This window comes from Neofelis nebulosa, chromosome X (assembly GCF_028018385.1).
Source record: "Neofelis nebulosa isolate mNeoNeb1 chromosome X, mNeoNeb1.pri, whole genome shotgun sequence".
NCBI lineage: Eukaryota > Metazoa > Chordata > Mammalia > Carnivora > Felidae > Neofelis > Neofelis nebulosa.
This window is the reverse complement of record NC_080800.1, coordinates 34,646,759-34,666,823: the sequence shown is the minus strand read 5'-3', so window position 1 is coordinate 34,666,823 and position 20,065 is coordinate 34,646,759. Positions and strand designations below refer to the sequence as shown.

Below are 20,065 nucleotides of genomic sequence, written 5' to 3'. Positions count from 1 at the left end.
AATAAAAACAAAAGGAAAATTAAAAAACAAAAAAACACACCAAAACTCTGTCTGCTCATTGGGGTTTCAGGCCAGTCAGGGGTAGCTCACGCTGCACCGGCCTGTGGGGCGCCCTGAAACCTGGGGGATCACACAACCCGGGCCTGGTTGGGTCGACCTTTAAGGACAGGCCGCCAACCCCCTGTGGAGTTCTAGGTCACGTGTATGATGAGTGAATTGCACACTGCTACCCTTCCCCTCGCTTGGGTCCCCAGATTCCATAAAGGCAAGTGACAAGACGTGGCATAATACACAAAAGGCGCGCTCCCCAAAATTAATGTTTACTGTTTTTGTTTTGTTTTGTTTTGTTTTTGTTTTTGCAGGGTGGGCAGCTTTCTTTTCCCTTCCTTGTGGTTGTTTGTAAGACAAAAGGGGAGGGAGAGGTTAGGCCCTGCAGCCAGTCTCTGAAGGAATCACAGTCCCTGGTGGGAGGTCAGACTGAGGACAGCTACGGGGAGGAGGCCAGCTGGGGAATCTTTGTCCACCTGCAACAGCCCCTCCCGCGGTCCCCAGCCACTCCAGGGCCCAAGGAATGTCAGAGGAGAGATTCAAGTCTCCAGGGGAGGAGATAAAGAGGCCTCAAGATCTTTCAGCCTTGGAGCCAAACCCCAGGCTTTGTGATCAAAAGACAAATAAACAGCCATTCCCACTGGGTCTCTCAAACCTGCTGAGCGGCACAAATGTTTCCTCCTTATAAACAAGCTTACCTGAAGAAGGCGAAGAAAACCAGACCCTGAAATCCCACGCAGTTTTTGGCAGACCCCTTAGGAGAAACTGCTGCAGGCAGCTTATCAAGTGCCTTTCTCACATCGCTCTGAAATAAGATGTCAGAGTTGGAACATAAACCATGAACAAACAAAATCAGCCCGCTTCTTCATGCCAGCTGCCCCATCCTGACACGGGGAAGGTTGAAACAGAGCTGCAGAATTCGAAGCCACTGGAAAGATTTGAGAGAGGCCAGTGGGTGGGGAAGGTTAACAGGGAGAGGAAGCCACCAGTGGCCTCCTTTCGACAAATACTGGGCTCCATACCGCTGAACTGCACGTCCCCGGTGGGGGGGGGGGGGGTGGCTATTCCCACCGGTGTCCCTGGAGTTGTGTTTAGGGAGGTGTTGGTGCCAATCCAAGGCTGACAGCACCCTGTGGAATGAGGCCAGATGAACACTGTAATGAGTGCCCACGGTGAGCCGCCATTTGGGATATGCCACTGTCCAAACAGGGCACGTCCCTGTCCTGAAGCTTCCACCCTGATTAGTAAGTTTAGCCACATGAGAGTAGGTGATACATACCAGAGCAAGAATACATCCCGGAGGGGGGTGGAGAATGAGGGAGGCCTGCGGTTTTCTAGTGGGGCGGTCAGGCCAGGCCTCACAGAGATGAAGTGACTTGTGAGCAAAGATGAGAAGGGGTGAAGGAGTGATCCCTTCCAGGAAGGGCTCTGAGGGTAGAGGGACCCAGGTAGAGGGGACAGTGGGTACAAATGTCCTGAGGTAGGAGCAGGCCTGGCAGAGGCAAAGTGCACCGTGGGCGTCAGTGGAGCTGAAATGGAAACACGAAGGGTGTCTCTGCGGACCCTGAGTGCCATAGAGAGTCACAGAACATGATAGCCAGTGCCCCAGCCACCTCATCAGCCTGCTCTGCTGGGCTGCAATCTCAATAGCCGCCTCTGGGGGATCTAGGGGATCCCTTGGTTCTCCATTAACTAACAACTAGTCCCTGATATGGTCCTGTTTAATTACCAACCAACTAGCGGTGAAGCCCCACCCCCTGACTTCCTGCAATTCAAACCTCTCAACGCTTCCATTTGTGGATGGAGACATCCTGGGGACAGACGAGTAGAAAGAGGGAGGGTGATTTGAAAGTGTCCCTCACCTTCCTAGGTCCCCTGCAAAAGGTGTCACCATACACTGAGTGATTCCATAAATGTGTGGCTGACACTTCCCCACCACCTTTCCTGCACAAAGAGTGGAGAAGCCTCTGGGAAGACTTAGTTGTGTCCCGGGCTCATCCGATTTCGCTTGGAATCTCTTGCCCAAGCACCCAGGATTGATTCAGTGTCTATCATAGTTTTGTACTCCGTCCTGGCTCAAACAGTGATACAGTCAGGGTCTACCCTCCACAGGGTACGATGTGGTTCAGGGGTAGCCCAAGCATTCTGATGGCAAATTCTTGGCTCGACGCCCTGAGGATTTCCTTGGTCGGAACCTCTCTGTTTGGTTTTCCCCATTTATCAGCACAGGCCCTGCAACATGCAGTCAGAGCCTCTAAGCAGGGAGCAGGTCAGAAGGTCCGAGGCTATGGAGTGAGGGACCTGTGATGGGGCAGAATGCTCCACGGTTCGGGGACCTGTTAAGCAGCATGTGGGGCGGCTGTATGGAGCCTGAAGACAGCAGGGCAGGCAGTCTGGAGGGAGAGATGGACATGACGTGGGGGACAGCAAGGACAAACCGGAGTCCAGCTGGACCGATGGGAACCTTCTCAGTTTCTCGCAGCCTCCAACTTCACCGATGCAGGGGACATGCAGGCCAGGTGGGTGCCCTCCAGCGCGCGGCGGCACACCCACAGCCCCGGCGCTCTGAGAAGCTGAGTGGGGAGCTGTGGGGGCGCTGGAGGGGCTGCGGGCCCGGCTGCCACCCTCACCAACGTGGCGAGAGAGCGGACGGTGACACGCGTGAGCTGCGACGGCCCCTGCCCTACTCCGATGGTCGGACCATGAAAATGGTGGCTCCTTCACTTCTGCCTTCCAAATCTTGCACGAACGTCTCCTGTGGCCAACCCTGACCACAGAGGGAAAAGACAAGAATTCTGCGAAACATAGTTCCGGCTCAGCTACTAGAGTACAAGGCCAGCCGCGGTGACTTTGACCTCTGGCCTCAGCTCCCTCACTCCCAGCATCTAGGGAGCATCCATGTTACAGTATCAGATTCTTTTCTCCCGTCACTGGCCAAGGTGCCAAGAGAGCCCGGATGCGATTCCAACATCGGGAGTCCCCACAGGCAGGAAAGGAAGGCACGGCTCCAGGCCTTGTGTGCCCTTTGGTCATTCTCCCAATCACAAAACCCTCACAAGCCGAGGTCTCAGCCTCAATCCTCCGAGGAACTCCACATTCTATGGGCACACACTGTCTCATTTGCCACCTTATCGTAGATCTGTAGGAGTGAGACATTATCATCTGTCTTCCCAGGTAGTGAACCTCAGATCCAACATGCTGCTGGACTCACACCAGTCACCTGCTGAGGTGGTGGCAGCAGGTGACAAAGCCCCCGCTCTGTCTCTAGTAATCAGGCTGAGAAGTCCCAGAAACTTGCAGAAAGATTTTTAGGCTGCACACAGTTCAATTAACAATCTGGACCCAAACATTTTCTCTAGGAGTTCAGCTTCCAGGTGATTCCAGAAAACTCCAACAGAACCTAATGAAAGTCTCTCTCAGTAAATAGATGTGAGCACTGTAACCCACGAAGAGCTTTCTGAAAAATATGCTCTTTGCAGACTCTGTTCTTAGGTACCGCAGGGAGTGGGAGGAGACCCATACACAAGAAAGACAAAGAGATATAATTGCAGGAAAGAAATTGAAAAAAAATAAAGTGTATAGAAAGACTCATTTGTGACCAAAGAAATGAAGAGGGGTAAAAACACAGCAGTTAAACAGAAGGGGGGCTGGATGGGTCTTCTGTGAAATTCCTTGAGTTTAGGAGATCATCAACAAAATGTAAAGCTAGAGGCTCCCATGTCAGCACACGTGAAGTGCAAAGAAAGGAAGGGAAGGAAAACACCAGAGGGAATGCCCTAATTCAGAGTACCTCTTAAGAGAACAAACTTTTATTTAGTGTGGGACAGAGTTGCTATAAACTGAATGAGGCTAGTGTCCTGAAGGCTTGTGCCTTGTGAGATGTATGTCTGCAGGGAGAGGAAAAGTCACTTTCCCTCTACCCTTCTAGGTTCTTGGTCGAGATCTCCCTGTAATGAAAGACTAACAGGAGAAAGACAAGTAGATGTTTAATAACATGCATGCCTCCTGTGGACATGGGAGAGACCCAGGAAAACTGAGTAACTCCAAAATGGCCCAAGCCACCCCCTTAAATACCATCTCCAGCTAAAGACAAAAGATGTTGGGGGAGGGGGAGGCCAGTCATGGGAGGTTATCATCGAGAAAAGCGCAGTAGTCAAGAGTAAGGTTGTTAAGCAGATTCAGGTCATTGCCTTCTCCACTGAACAGGGTTTCTAGAAACGTGTCATCCTTCACTTCCTGGTACAGAGAGGGAGATACCCTTACAAACGGAGAGTTCCCTTATATGTATAATTTTCTCCTCCAAAAGGGTAACTTCTACTCAGTTTTCAGAGTTTTTCCCATCTTTGCTGTTCCTTAAAGATAATCAGCCTAAAGTAATCCTTATGCCAAAGAGGCGTAGTTTGGGGTGACAAATTCTGGCTCCCCTTCAGCTGGAGCATGTGTATGTCTCTAGTGGAGCAAGGCTGTTTGGATCTCAGCCAGGGAGCCTCCAAGGTGCAAAGGCTGGCCAGCAGGAGGGGCCGGCATGGCTGTAATGGTCTGACCTGCGGAAGAGGAGACGTTGAAGGCATAAAAGTGGCAAAGGACTTATGTCCACACAAAAACCTGCACGTGGATGTTTATAGCAGCGTTCTTCACACTTGCCAAAGCTTGGAAGCAACCAAGGTGTCTTTGGTAGGTGAATGGATAAATCAACCATGGTCCATGCAGACGATGGAATATGATTCAGCACTAAAAAGAAATGAGCTATCAAGCCATGAAAAGACACGTAGGAACCTTCGAGGCATGTTACTAAGTGAAAGAAGTCAATCTGAAAAGGCTACATACTGCATGATCTCAACCACAGGGCATTCTGGGAAAGGCAGAACTCTGGCCACAGTGAAAAAAATCAGTGGGTTCTGGACAGCTGGGGAGGTCTGGGAGGGAAGCACAGGTGAAATACAGAAGATTTTTAGGGCAGTGAAAACAAATGCATGATATTATGATGGTGGATACATGTCACTGTACATTTGTCCAAACCCATAGAATGTCCAACAGCAAGGGTGAACCCTATGTAATCTATGGACTCCAGGTAATAATGATGTGTCTGTGTAGGTCATCAGTTGTAACAAGTGCACACTCTGCTGGGGATGTTGATAAGGAGGAGGCTGTCCAGGTGTTGGGGCAGGAAGTATTCGGAAAATTGCTGTAGCTTCCTCTCCATTTTGCTGTGAATCTAAAACCGCTCTAAAAAAACTACAGTCTTTCAGGGCACCTGGGTGGCTCAGTCGGTTGAGCGTCTGACTTCGGCTCAGGTCATGATCTCACGGTTCACGGGTTCGAGCCCCGCGTCGGGCTCTGGGCTGACAGCTAGAGCCTGGAGCCCGCTTCGGATTCTGTGCCTCCCTCTCTCTGCCCCTCCCCGCCCCACTCTCTCTCTCAAATAAATGAACATTAATTTTTTTTTAAACTACACTCTTTTTAAAAATGTGAGAGAGGAAACTGAATCTGGGGTTTCTTAGTGTTTGGCATATCAAAAATGAAAGTTTAGAGGGGCACCTGGGTGGCTCAGTTGGTTGAACATCTGACTCTAGATTTTGGCTCAGGTCGTGATCTCGTGGTTCGTGAGATTGAGCCCCACACTGGGCTCTGTGCTGACCACGTGGAGCCGGCTTGGGATTCTCTCTCCCCCTCTCTCTTCCCCTCCCCTGCTTGCACTGTCTCTCTAAACAAACAAACAAACAAACAAACAAACAAACAAACAAACATTTTTTAAAAATGAAAGTTTAGAGACTATATCACATTTTGGTTAGTCAATCACAGCATGCTTCCCGAATTCTCATCCACTGGTCAGTTCAGTGCAAACAGCACAGGTCTCCCATTATTGTGCAGGTACAAAAGTTGGGCCCAGGGATCTCTAGGGGCAGGAATGACCCGAAGTAGAATTTAGCTTGCAATATCTTTGTCTAGTGCAGGGGTTGGCAAACTTTTTCTGTAAAGGGCCAGATAGTAAATATTTTTGGCTTTGCGGGCCACACAGTCTCTGCTTCGACTACTCAGCTCTGCCGCTGTAGCGTGGATGTGCCCAATAAAACTTTATTTACAAAAACAGGCACAGGCTGGACTTGCCCTGTGGGCCGTAATTTTCTGCTCTGGCACTTTCCTAGAAAGTTGGGCTTGCCTATGCTCAAACTATGGGCAAACTGAGCATTGACATTATGCATCATGTATCAATCATACGAGTCCTCACACAGAGAAGGAGGAATTAAGGAAAACAGTGACAAAAGAGAAGAAAGGAAGCCGATTTCTGTTTTATAAGCCAGGGGGAGAAGAATGCAGAGAAGAGCCAGGAGAAGGAACAGGGAGAACACGTCTTGCCGGGATAGCACACGCTTGGAGGAGCACAAGACAAACAGAGAACACAAGACCAGAGCCCAAGGGACTCGGGCTCCGGGCCTTGTGTGCCCTTCTGTCATTCTGCCCAGTCACCAAACCCTCACAATCTAGAGCCAGGCAGGAAAGGAAGGCATGGCAGAACCGAGGCGAGGCAGCTGTGGGAGTGGGCGAGGGTGGGGATGACGGCCACTCTGGGGGTGTCTCTCCATGAGGACAGATCCCTATCTTCTTCCTACAGCACATTATGCCGAAAAACATAGCTAAACTTGAGCTTAAATAAACAATTTAATCAGCAGCCCAGTTTCCTTTTATCACCCAATCTCCCGGCTAGACGGACTAATTATTTTCTATCTCCTAACCGCTGGACTGTTAAGTATCATCCGAAACAAACAGAATACCAGGCATTGCTGAATGCCATTGCGGCCCGAGCCCTTCACTAACGTGATTCCCACGGTGGCTGCGTTTTTAAAGACCTTGCGACTAAATAAACACGGCACTCGGAACGACTGCTGGAAAGAAGTACTTTGTCATGTGGGAGGAAGAGACAGCTTTTTCATCAAAAATGGGGCCAGTGTTCTGATCGTTAACAAAAAGAATGATATGTGGGTCAGATTAGAAGCAATACCGTCACCCCTTCAAATAGGGAGAACATCTCTAGACTGCACCCGATGAGCAACGCATTAGAACTCTCTCGGCCTTACTTCCCCACCTATAAAATGGAGCTAGCGATGTTTACCACATGTAGGTAGGTGCCCTGCAGAGGAAATCAGATAAGGTAGGTAGCCCAGCTCTCAGCATGTAGTGGGTGCTTTCTAAATAGGAGGTAACTTGGTATTATCAATGACTGATAACAGAACTCAATTCTTACACAAAGATCACTCCAATTCGGGGTGAGAATCGCGGTCCTTAAAAAAGATGCTTTTCTTTCTCTTTATCAACCTTCCCGTTGTGTGTACCTTCTACAGAGAAGCTCCCAATGGGCTCCCAGCTGGTATAGACATCATTCACATTCGAGAAAAGGCACTGTGGTGGACCCCACCCCTCGGCCGCCATCCCGCCTCTGAGGCAGTGTGGAATTACGGAAGGAGATAGGAGTCAAGATAAGTCAAGACTGTAAAGCCTTCTGGGTAATCAGACAATGCCATCTACTGAATCACAGGTTTCTTTTGGCAGGTATACAGAGGAAACACCCTTCCTGTCGCTGTAGCCCTTCCCAAATCCACTGCCTCTCCGGGCCCGGGCTCCAGCCTCCCTGCAGGCCAAAGTCCCTCGCACACCGATAGCTCTCACACCCAGTCCACCCATGCGGCTGGCAGAGACGGGAATGACTTACCTCACAACCAAGGCCTCTTCTGGCCCCAGAACCCCTGGCTGTCTGGCCCCACGGCCCCTCTGTAGTCTTGTCAGGACTCACAGGAACTCGGGCAGCTGCCTCCCAGCTGTTCCCTGTGACCTTAACCTCAGCCCCCTTCATTCCATCTTCTGCACGTGGCCAGGAGGCTTGTTCCAATGACCCAGATCTGCTCCTGACACCGCCCTGCTCAACAGCCAGGACATGTAGAACAAAGTTCACACTCCTTAGCAGGATCTCGAAGGCCTGTCCCTACCTGGCGCCAGCCTACCGTGGCAGCCTCACCTTCGGGCCCGTGCCCGTGCCGCCCTCTCTGCTCGCGTGCCGCCCACCTCCATCTTGAGCTTGTCCAACTTCCAACCTCACCTGTCAACCTCTAGCTCAAACGCTACCCTGTTTTTGACACCCCCACTTCGGACAGTACCGATCGCCCCCTCTTGTTGATTCCAGAGTGTACGTCACTCTGTTCTAGCACTTTCCAAACATTAGTATAACTAGTTGCAGATGGTTTGTGTTTGGCTTGTAGCCTCAATAAGGGCATGAGCTATAGCTTATTCGTTTGGGTATCTGTAACACTCGACACATTACCCCACATGGGGTAGCCTGTGTGCTTTACTACTAGAATAGAATAAATTCAGAGAACAAATCCCATGGGTGTGGCAGGGGAGGAGTGGCCGATGCAGGCGAGACGCAAGAAGTCCAGAGGCGCCCTCAAGGGATTCTCTCCCAATTCCTTCATTAATGGTTTTATATTTTTTCGTAGGATCGCCTCTGGAGAATTAGCCAACCTTCTCGGCTACTCCCCTTTCCACCAAATCGCTGACCATCTCTGTTCTCAGAGCTGTGGGTCATCCCGTATTTATGATTTTAAACCATAGTTACAACCCTTCCCTTGACCATTTTTTACTCAGCAGCCACGAAGCTCACGAGGCCCTGTCTTTTTAGCCTTTGCCTTGCCAGCCCTCTCGACCCTCCGCCATATTTGACCGCCTTATTATCAATAGTTTGCGTACGTGAGGTCAAGAGACTCCCCATCTCAGTACAAGAATATTCTGAGGGCTCATAATCACAGCTTCCTGCGTAACCCTTTCTGCTCTTCCTTGCCCCGAAGCCCAAGGGTAAGGTCCACACTCCTCGGCAGGGGACATAAGCTTTTCCACATCCTTACTTTGTCCCCCGCGACCCCTACCTCCACCTTCTCTTCTCACCGCGGCCACCCACCTCTGGCTGGGACCACCCTGAGCTTCACTGCTGTCCTGGGAGCAGGCCAGGCTCTACTGTGATGCTTGGCTCTCCGGCACACCGTTCCTGGAATGCTCCTCCTTCCTCCTCCATCTGGTGAACTTCTAGCCATTTTTCAAGGTCCATTTCAGCTGTTGCCTCTTTGGACGCAGAGGCATCTTCCCTGCCAATACTCTTCCCTCCTGCGTGGAAAAGCACCAGGGGTATGTTTTCATGATGCCATTCTCCCTACCTCTGTTTTTTTTTTTTTTTCTTTTCTATATTTTAAATTTAATTTTCAGATATCAAGTGCCATCATCAGATTACTCATAATTACTGGGGAGTGACTTTCTCTTGTCATTAGTTCATGCACGTTCCATGACCACCAGCAAAGCTGCTACCCAAAACAAAAGCCAGGACCCTGATCATGGCCTATGCATCGTTCCCCACCCCCATTAACCTAGGCCTTTGACTCCCCATTTGACATAGTTTCTCACGCTTTTGAATCATTTATCCAGCATCCCAATTCTTCCCTTTTTATATAGCTTTACTGCGGCTACATACATTCTCTGAAAATTAAAATATTTTAGTTGTTTCTAACTTCAACTAAAAAGAACATTCTGCGTGTAATCTTTCGGAGCTTATATTTTCAGATTTTGTATGGCTAAGATTCATCCAAATTCTCCTACATAACTGTCATTCATTTAGACTCCTGTGTGATTTTCCACTGTGTGTGTATACCACAATTTATTCTTCCACTTGCCTTTTGGTGGGCATTTGGCTTGGTATAGGGTTTCCAGATTTAGCAAGTGAAAAATACAGAACGCCCAGTTAAATTTGACTTTTAGATAATTTTTTTAGTATAAGTATGTCCCATGAAATATTTGAGACATGCTTATCACCAACATATTCATTGTCCAAAATTCAAATTGACCTGGGTATCCTATATTTTATCTGGCAGCCCTACTTGGGAAACAAAGCTGCTATGAACATTTCTTTTTTTTTATTTATTTTTTTATTTTTATTTTTGAGACAGAGAGAGAGCGCGCGAGCATGAGTGGGGAAGGGGCAGAGAGAGAGGGAGACACGGAATCCGAAGCAGGCTCCAGGCTCTGAGTTGTTAGCACAGAGCCCGACGTGGGGCTGGAACTCACTAACTGCAAGATCGTGACCTGAGCCAAAGTCAGACGCTCAAGTGACTGAGCCACCCAGGTGCCCCTGCTCTGAACAGTTTTGTACATGTCTCCCATTGGACGTGTCGAGGTTTCTCTTGGGTCTATACCTAGGTATGAGCATCTCAACTTAGCGGGTAACACCAAACCGCTTTCTTAAATGGCAGCTCTCAATTCTTAAGCCCCATCTCCTATTTTAAGATTCGAAAAAGGGTCAGAGTGTGGGAAGACAGGATTGTATGTGAGGAGATGGGTGAAGAGCCGTAGCTCCACAGTGAAGGCCACCTTCTCTTCCTTTTAAGGCAGAGGTTGGGGTTGTTATCCCCAAGCCTGGTGAGGGGCCTTCAAGATGCTTTGCAAAATGTTCCCTGCAGGTGGGAGCCCCTGGGCACTTCACCTATGGCCCTGAATGCTAAAGCAGGCTGTGGGCTGGGTTTTGCCTCCAGCCTGGGGCCATGGAGCGGGGAGAAAAAGGCCCTTAAGGGCTTTCATGGCCAAGTCCGTAGAGACTAGCACTTTGGGGTGATCCTGGACTCCCAGAGTATGCTGGGACAAGAGATGGAGAACTGTGACCCACAGGCCCGAAATAGCCACAGACGAGAGAGAGCTGACGTGGCGCCAATATGGGTCCTGAGCCGCAGTGCAAAAGGCAATCTCAGCTCAAAGAGGCCGGAGGGGATCCCGCCAGATTTCTCCAGATTTCTAGCTCAGGAGCAGGCCTTGGCCACCGCCCTTAATGGTGACATAGCAGCCCAAGGTCAAAAGAACTGGAGAGAGGTTTCCGGCCGTGACAACGTCTGAAGGGCCCAAGAGAACCCCTCAGGAGGGAAAGAGCTGGCTTTCTTCATCTCCCATGCCCAGCCAGAGACACCAGCTAGGACCCCAGCCCTGACCATCTGAAAAGGAGACCCAGGAAGAGCAACGCCACCGCCAAGGGGGAGCTGTCTGCTTCCTGGCCTCTCCTCCCTCTCCCGCTGCCAACAGTAGCTGCGGCGAAAAGGCCTCCAACAAATGGAGGCAGTGAGCGGGGGTAGAGGAGAGGTTCCGCTCCCCAGCCTCTCTGCCTATAGGAGGCCTGAGGTGCGCAGGGGAAAAATGTAATGTCAAGCCATGCTTGGAGTTTTGACTTTTACATCGTGGATGGGACATTGAAATTGCTCACTTGTGAATCGAAGTGATGGTAACAATCTATTACCTAGCAATAAATAGAAATAAGACCTGGTCAGTTTGCGTCCAGCTTTTGGGGAAGATTACCCTCCCTGAATCAAGTCAAGCAATCGAGTGCTGCTTTGTCCACGGCAGAGGCCATGCTTGTCTGCACACTGGTTACACAGGCATGTCCTGCCCCATGCATGTTCACCTCACACGTGCATTCAGTCACATCCAGCCAACCACACTGGCCTTCCAACCAACCAACAGGGCAAAGGGTTTCCTTCCCTCCCAGCGTCCTCTGGGCTTTCCTTCCGCTTTTCACTTCTCTCTCCCTCTCTCTCCTATTCCCTTTTCACCTCTCTCTGTAGAGCCTGCGGCACTTGGATACTCTTGGCGTCTGGGTCCTTCTCCAAATCCCAGGATCCTGGTCCTTACTTTATAAGGAAAGCAGGTAGTCGGGGAATAGGAGGCTGGCCTGGGAGGCGATAGAATCTAAAAGGTCCCACAGGCTGTGAGTATCCTGGTAACAAGTAGGCTATCACGGATAAGGGTTTGGAAGGAGACGGCCATCCTGCTGGCTCCTGAGCCCTTCAAGAATAGAAACCATGTCTTATTTGCTGCAGGGGCTCTAGCAGCAAGCACAGTGCCCAGAGCACAGTAGCCCTTAACCTAAGTTTGTTGGAAGGATGAGCAAGTGAATGAATAAATGCACGGGCAAATGGACTTAGTAAAAGGCACAGGGATCAGCATTTGCACTCCTCTATTTCAAGTTTTATCCCCAACAAGGAAGCGAAAAGGGCTGGATATAGCAAATTTGTGGCAACCAGAGCTGGGAGGAATCCGTAACGTACTAGATGACAGAATCAGGACGCAAGATCTCAATTGGATGGATGGACAGAATGGGTGAAAGAAACAAGATGAAATTCAATAAAGATCAATGTAAACATCTGCACTGGATTCGAGGGGTCAATGCCCCAGTTCGGGAAATTCATCTCCCCTTGAAAGTCCCCTGGAAAAGTTTTTTTATTCAATACGAATCAACAGCAAAACATGGCTGCCAATGTAGACATTCAGAATTAGGCTTGGACAGGCCATATCAGAGAAGGCTAGGCAAAGGAGGACATTGGTAAACTAGAGCATGGCAGAGCCTGATGACCAGGAAGGTGAGGGATCTGGAAACTTTAGTATATAAAGAAATAGTTGAAGAAAGGGGACATTTGTGCCTGGAGATAAGAAACAGGGAGTCACGAGAGTAACTTTAAATTGGTTGAAGAACCATACTATAGATGAGGAGTTAGTTTTAGAAGGCAGTACCACAGCAGAAATTACGGATAGGTAATGTGTAGCTGAGGATATTTAAGGACCCTCTCTTGGAACATCACAGCTACCAAATAGGCCACTTTATGAGGCAGGAGCACTCCTACTCACCTTAGGAAGCCCAAAAGAAGCTCAAGGATGATCTCCAAGGGTCAGTGCAGGCCCTGGCCTCTGAAGTCCCTTATGGTCCTGATATGCTATGATTCCACCTTAGGTTAATTCGGTACAGCCTGTCTGAATTCAGGAAGCCGGTGAATTACAGAATGAAGTTTTGGCATATACAGATACCAGCTGTATCTGAAGCCAAGGAAGTAGCATGACCTGATGAAAGGCTTTGGGGGCCAGATAGAATGGACATGAGCCAGGACCAAAATTAGTTAGGTGCCACTAAGTTTGCAAGGCTGATTTAGAACCTAACATTCAAAGGACACTCATAATCAGTTCCAATAAGAACAAACAGCATTCATCAAGCACTAATAATAGGCAGGTCCCAAAGGTTCCTGTCTCTTGGAATTAAAAGCCAAATAACTCAAGTCCTCTAGGGTCAGAAGCAGGTGAACTCAGAGTTCAAGAGGAGGGGCCGTGGGACTAAATCAGAACCCAAATACCTTCAGATGGTTTTGTTCCACCAAATATGAAAAACATACTTGGAATCTTGGGTTTTAAACCTTAAAGGAGACTGGTTTGCTGTGGGGCATCCCCTGAGCGCTTGTTAGAAATGCAGAGTCTCGGGGCACCTGGGCGGCTCAGTCGGTTAAGCGCCGTAATTTGGCTCAGGTCATGATCTTGCAGTTCACCGGTTCAAGCCCCGCGTCGGGCTCTGCACTGCCAGTGTGGAGCCTGCTTGGGATTCTCTCCCTCTTCCTCGCTCTCTGCCCCTCCCCCACTCATGCTTTTTCTCGCTCTCTCTCAAAATAAATAAACTTAAAAAAAAAAAAAAAAAAAAAAAAAAAAGAAAGGCAGAGTCCTCAAGCCCCTCCCCAGACTTACTGAACCAGAACCTTCATTTGAAGGAGAGCCCCAGGTGGTTCACAGGTGCATTAGAATTTGACAATCAGTGTTCTACGCTAGAGTTGACCAAAAATGTTGTTTTGTTGCTGTCTTATGCTATCAATGGCCAGATCTCACCGCCCAACGTGGGACATGTGAACCGACGAGTGTGAGCGTATTTATGAAGATGATAGGACAGGATACTTGGCACTAAGACCGTCCCATCTGCAAAATTGCTTCCTGTGATTACAGAAAGACCAACAATTGCTGCCCAAGTGATCCCATGCTGAGTCGAGCAGCTGGGTTTAGCCTGAAGCAAAGAGAACTTGTACCTCAGGACCCAGTGATGTCTGAGAGAATAGGAAAGCAAGTCTGATCCTTGGAATCCAATGATCCAGTGCTCCAGAACTTGCCAATCCGATGTTAAAGGCTGGAGTAATTAGGGCAGCTAGGATGAGCACATCGCCATTCCTAACCTGTAGCTGCTCCCTCCTTATTATCTATAGTACATGACCCCGTGCCCTACCGTGGCATTTAGTGCTATTTTAGAAGGGGTCGTGTAAGAAGCCTACTCCAGGTGTACTGTAAAGGGTCCCTGGTGTGTGGCCTGGAAGGGAACTAGGATGAACGAAGGGAATTTGAAGTTTTTGTAATGAAATGCCTTGAAACCTTTGTTGTTTTTTTTTTTTTTCTGCACTGCCCAAGTGTTACATTGTCCTTTTTAGTGTGAGAAACAACCCAAGAAACCAAGATAAATGCGGAAACATCAAGGCTTAAAATGAAGGATAGTCTGGCCTTGGGTGAATCAGAAAATCCATGATTTTAATTCACATCTAACCATAAGGAGCAATGAAACGGCCTTTTGATTTGTTCCAGTTTTAAGACCAAATCCAAACATCTTATCTAATAAGGACGCTCAAGACCATTACTCATCCCGGGGCGCCTGGGTGGCGCAGTCGGTGAAGCGTCCGACTTCAGCCAGGTCACGATCTCGCGGTCCGTGAGTTCGAGCCCCGCGTCGGGCTCTGGGCTGACGGCTCGGAGCCTGGAGCCTGTTTCCGTCTCCCTCTCTCTCTGCCCCTCCCCCGTTCATGCTCTGTCTCTCTCTGTCCCAAAAATAAATAAAAAACATTAAAAAAAAAAAAAAAAGACCATTACTCATCCCGTAATATTCCTCCTCTGAAAATCCCAGAAAGGGCTTTCTTTAGACCAACATTTAAACAGAGTTTGGCCTCCCAACATTCATGGGTCAGCCCTACAACCAGGTGCAAGTGGACTCAGCAGGCAGAGCCCAAGATCTCCAAACACAAACCTTGAAATCTCTCCAACGAAGCCCAGGAAGGAATAGTAGCTCTCTCTGTGTTTCTTATTTACACATTTCTTCCCCCTGCTCCATAAATCAGATGAGGGGAAAAAAAAGTCTTGTTTTGCCTTTGCGACAGGACAGTGAGCAGAAGGGGCACTGGGTGGCTGTGCCCTCTGCTTTGTGGGGCCACCTGTGTGACTGGCAGGCCTTGCCCGCAGGAATGAGCAAGTCTGGCAATCAGGGCAGGATGGCCGGTGAGCAGGTGGCTGGGGGATTGCAGGAGCCACGGGAGCCATGGAAGGTGCGGGCCTCCCCTCCACACCTTTCTCCAAATGCAGTCCTACGGTGGCATGTCTCCAACAACCAGGGAACACTTTTCACCCTTTTCAATAAGGAAGTCACATTTATTGGCCACGTTCCCCCGTCTCCACCCAGGGACTGAGGCTGCTCTTTAAACCCTGGCATTCCATGGGTCAGAAAAGGACCAGCCTGCCCCCAGGCAGAGGGCATCGATTGCCTGCCTTATCCACCAGGCCAGCCAAATAAACCAACAATATTTATTTAGCAGCGATTATGGAGTTGGTGCTGGGGAATGCCAAAACCAAATGTGCAACATTCCATGCCTGCCCTCGAGGTCACTCGACCTTTGTTGGGGGTGGGGACGGATAAGACACACTACCATGAAAACTAGCAATAACGAAGCAGTGGATACAAAATGCCAAGAGAGTTGGAAAAACAAAGAAGGACATTGTCATCGCATTGAGCTGAAGCGAAGGGCATTCTAACAGGAATGAGGCAGAAGGGTGCAGGGTGGTCAAGAGGTCTGTGAGCCTGAGGTCACGGCGGAGGGCATTCAGGGGTGGGCAGGGAAGGTGGGGGGCAGTTCGAGCGGGCTATAAGCCTGGGGGGGAGGGGTACAATTGAGCTGTAGTTGGGGACAGTGGCTGCAGTAGAGGCTTCTACTCTGAGCAGGACTCCTCCCTTGGCTTGTGGCCTGTTCCAGGGTAAGCCCTCTTCGAGGACAGGCAGAGCCATTCTGAGGAACGGCAGGATGGACCAGGTGCCCAACCTTGATTGCAGGAAGTCAGGATATTCCTCCAGCTCCGCCCTCTGCCCTGCTGGCCAGACTCTAGGTTAATGCCAAGGCCTTTGGAGTGTCCTCCTCCCACAGGGAGACGCAGGGCTAATAACCGCAAAGTCAAATCTATCACCAAAAAAATGCAGATATTTGTCATAGGGAGAGAGGGAAACATGCCAGGCAGTGCCACCTCCACAGCACGGTGGCTGAGGTCCCAGTAAATGTGACCTTCCAGTAGCTGGTGGCTGCTCAGCAGCTCGTCCATTCCTCTCAGGGTTCCCTCAGGTCTGTGCTCCTTTCTTCCTGCCTCCTGCCCAGCCTGCACAGCCCGGACTCTCTGGGGATGCCGGCGTTCCCACAGACTGAGAACATGAGCCATGGAGGCTGTCCCCTCCACCACCCTTTCCTGTGTGCTGACTTAACTCCGTGGCACCCACTCCTCCTCAGTCCCACCCCTAACCTCAGAGGACGAGTCAGCCTTCTTTGCTGGAAGATCCATTTCCTCAATTCCATTCAGTCCTTAACACTGGCTCTTGCCCCCCACCCTCACTCCACTGAAACATGGAGGCTGTCTTAGGGGCTCCTGGGTGGCTCAGTAGGTTGAGTGTCCAACTTCGGCTCAGGTCACGACCTCGAGCCCTCCCCCCCCTCTCAAAAATAAATAAACATTAAAAAAAAAATTTTTTCAAACAGGGGCGCCTGGGTGGCTCAGTTGGTTGAGCGTCCAAGTTCAGCTCAGGTCATGATGTCGCGGTCCCTGAGTTTGAGCCCCGTGTCGGGCTCTGTGCTGACAGCTCAGAGCCTGGAGCCTGCTTCGGATTCTGTGTCTCCCTCTCTCTCTGCCCCTTCCCTGTTCATGCTCTGTCTCTCTCTCTCTCAAAAATAAACAAACATTTAAGAAAGAAAGAAAGAAAGAAAGAAAGAAAGAAAGAAAGAAAGAAAGAAAGAAAGAAAGAAAGAAAGAAAGAAAGAAAGAAAGAAAGAAAGAAAGATGCTATCTTTAAGATCACCAGTCACCTCCTGGTTTCCAAATCTAGTGAAAACTTTTCCCTCCTTACCTGCTGTATCTCACACTACTCACACTGCCATTTCACTACTTCTTGAATCTCTCCATTCCATCCCCTTGGTCTCTGTGTTTCCTGGTTCTCCTTCTGCCTCACTGACTATCCCATCAGTGACCCCCCTAGGGAACCAAGTGTCCTCTCCTTCCAGAAACTTCCATATCACGCTATGCTGAGTTATACGACTCTTCTCTGGGCTCCCTTAACAATCTGGCCCTTACCAAACTATATCAAAATTATCTGTTTGTGTGTGTGTATTTCCCTATTAAGCAAGAAGTCCCCAGAGAGAAGTGGCTATGTCCATTCATCGTCATGCCCCCAGTACCTATCACAGAATACAGTGTCCACATGTATGCAACAAAATTTGTTCAACTGGCTTGGAACCTAGGCCAAAGGCAAACTACACTGATTTCCAGCTTCACAATTTCTTCAGGATTTCATTTCCAAGTACCCATGTTCTTTCTCTTTTACTCAGAGGCCCATATTCTAGATGAGCAGCCCTCCAGAGAGTGGCGGTTAGAGCTCCACATTCAGTGGAGAAGCTCCAAACCCAATTTCTCAAGGTCTTTCTTAATCTACCTTCTTACATTTTGGTCACCATGTTTCTGAAGTCTTCCACTGATCTGGCCTTGTGTCCATTTGCAGGCACTCGGTTCTTGCTGAACAGAATTTGGCAATCAATTCTGCAAACATCCCGTCTACTAGCCAGTTCTAGAATGCCAATGTTGTTTTGTAGGGGACTCTGTAAATATAAACATGGAGTCCCCTAACTGGTTCTCCTTTTATATATTTGTAGCAATAGTGGCCATCATGTAGACTGACTTTACACACATTTTTTCTAGGTTTTTACAGAGTATCCTACAAAACAACATTGGCATTCTAGAACCCCATGAGCCCACACTACAATCATTATTAAAGGAGAGATGGTATGTTATCGGTATGTGGAATCTCTAATCTAACATGCTTTGCGTTGTTGACCTCAGCCTGTCTACACAGCTCCAATATTTAGAAAGGAGTTCCTTCCCTTCCCTAGATTGTCCTTATTTCTACTTAGTGACTCTGACTTTGGATTCTGATCCTGGTCTGATTGATTTCTTATCCAAGGGTGTAGACCCTGGCAGTGTTCTTTGGATGTGCTTCCTTTCTTTCCAATTTCTTGGCTACTTGTCCTGGCTCCTGCCCCATTGGCTCTGACCCAGGATTACTCTTCCAGTCCTTTAAGAAAAAGCCATACATCAGTCACTTCAGATAGCTCCTTCCTTCCTCCCCCACGTGTCCACAAAGGCTTTCTCACAACCCTTCCCATTCTCTCAGCCCTGTAAGAAACTCAGCTTCAGGGATGACCATGGATTTGTAGCCTCCCCCAATCACCTCCTTCTAGCAGGTCCAGATCACAAGGGATAGGCCATACTGAATCTATAAAACTCCTGCAGCCCACTGGGTACTTGAGACAATGTACTGCAGATTGGTGTTAGTCACGGTGCATGAAATGGTGGGAACCACCCTGAATGGGATTAAGACTTTACCACTTAATTCAAGGTGAGCCCTTGAACAAGCCATTCTATTCTTTTGACTTAGATGATCTCTGAGGTTCCCTCAAGATCTACTGGTTGAGGTTCCTGGTTCAAGTGGTTCCTCCAGGGCTATGAGAACCTGATTCACTGCATTCTCTACTATCCCTTGAAGACTATCAAGTCACTTAACTGTCCAACAGAGGCCTCCAATGCCCCAGGGATATCACTCACAGTAGCCTTCTAACAAGAGCTCACTCTGCTTCAGTTTAATTCAAAGATCACCGAAGTTGAGGGAGAGGGCAACCAACAGAGTGGCCAGCCAGGTCTCTGATGCTCTGCAGACCCCAACTAAAACAGATATACTACATGCACGTGTTTATGGCTTCTGGGTGTTTGAATCCACAGGACCATTACCTCTTTCAGCTGAAACCAGGCCCCTTGGAACATCTCTCTGGGCATGGTTATCCAGAGATTCCTATTACCTTTCTCTTTCTGCGTTTCATCAGCAGGGCCATGGCCAGGATTTGGGCCACACTCACAGTCTGAACACATCCACATATTCACTGTCTGGAACAGAAGTTGGCAACCTTTTTCTGTAAAGAGCTAGATAGTGAATGTTTTTGGCTTTGCAGGCCCATACGGTCTCTGTCAACCACAAAGCAAACCATATATTAGCAAATAAACGTGGTTGTGCTCTAATAAAACTTTATTTACAAAAATAAGTCAGGGGCCAGATTTGGCCTGAGGGCTGTCATCGGTCTATCCCTACTCTGGCACTACCCATCACCAGCTGGAACTGGTTTTCCAGCTCTTCAATAGAGGCACCTGACCTTTGGAACTAAGCTGGATCCCTTTGTGGCTGTCCCTTTTGTTTGTATAATCTTGCATGGCTGGCTGGATCATTAACAGTGACATATATGGTTAAGTTAGGACACAATCTGCCTGAACACATGTAAGGTCAACTAGTACCGTAGTCCCATACATCGACTGACCTTTTATTTGGCATGTCAACAGATCACAGCTACTCTTGACCACCATTTGCCAAGGGCATTCTCCCCGAAGGCAACATTTTCGGGGACTAGGGCACTGCAGTGCTACCCAAACTGTACCCAAAGTACATTGCTGTGAGGCTGAATTTCAGCAGCGACCTAAGTGACTCCAGTTCCAGGTGGCCACCATATGTCCTAGTACACGTGTGCTAGAGAAAGTTTCTATTTCCCCACCCTGCTTCCATCTCTGGTCCCCAGAGCAGCCCAGGCCCCCGGCTTTCTGTGCTTTGTGCAATATGATGCTGAGATCAGTTCAGAGCTGAGAGGGGTGGGAGTAGGACAGTATTATGGAAGGAGCACAGATTTTAGAGCCGGAGCAACCTGGGTCCATATTCGAGCTCAGCTCCCAATTTCAGGTCTTCATGGGTCATAGGGGAATGGTAATGCTAGTGCCTACTTTACAGGACTTTGGGGAAGATGAGGTAACACGA

The 20,065-nt window shown here is 49.1% G+C and overlaps 1 long non-coding RNA gene across 5 annotated transcripts in view; it reads right to left on the bottom strand.

Annotated features, from left to right (window-relative positions):
- The window catches only part of LOC131502001 (uncharacterized), a 221,388-nt gene that overhangs the window by 31,486 nt on the left and 169,837 nt on the right, over window positions 1–20,065 (bottom strand). For 4 of the 5 annotated variants that reach the window (XR_009256946.1, XR_009256947.1, XR_009256948.1 and 1 more), the window contains one exon: window positions 747–853. This is a non-coding gene — a long non-coding RNA (uncharacterized LOC131502001). Of the gene's footprint in view, window positions 1–746; window positions 854–7,756; window positions 8,363–20,065 lie in introns of those variants that run through there. The other variant, XR_009256949.1, reaches the window with a different exon arrangement.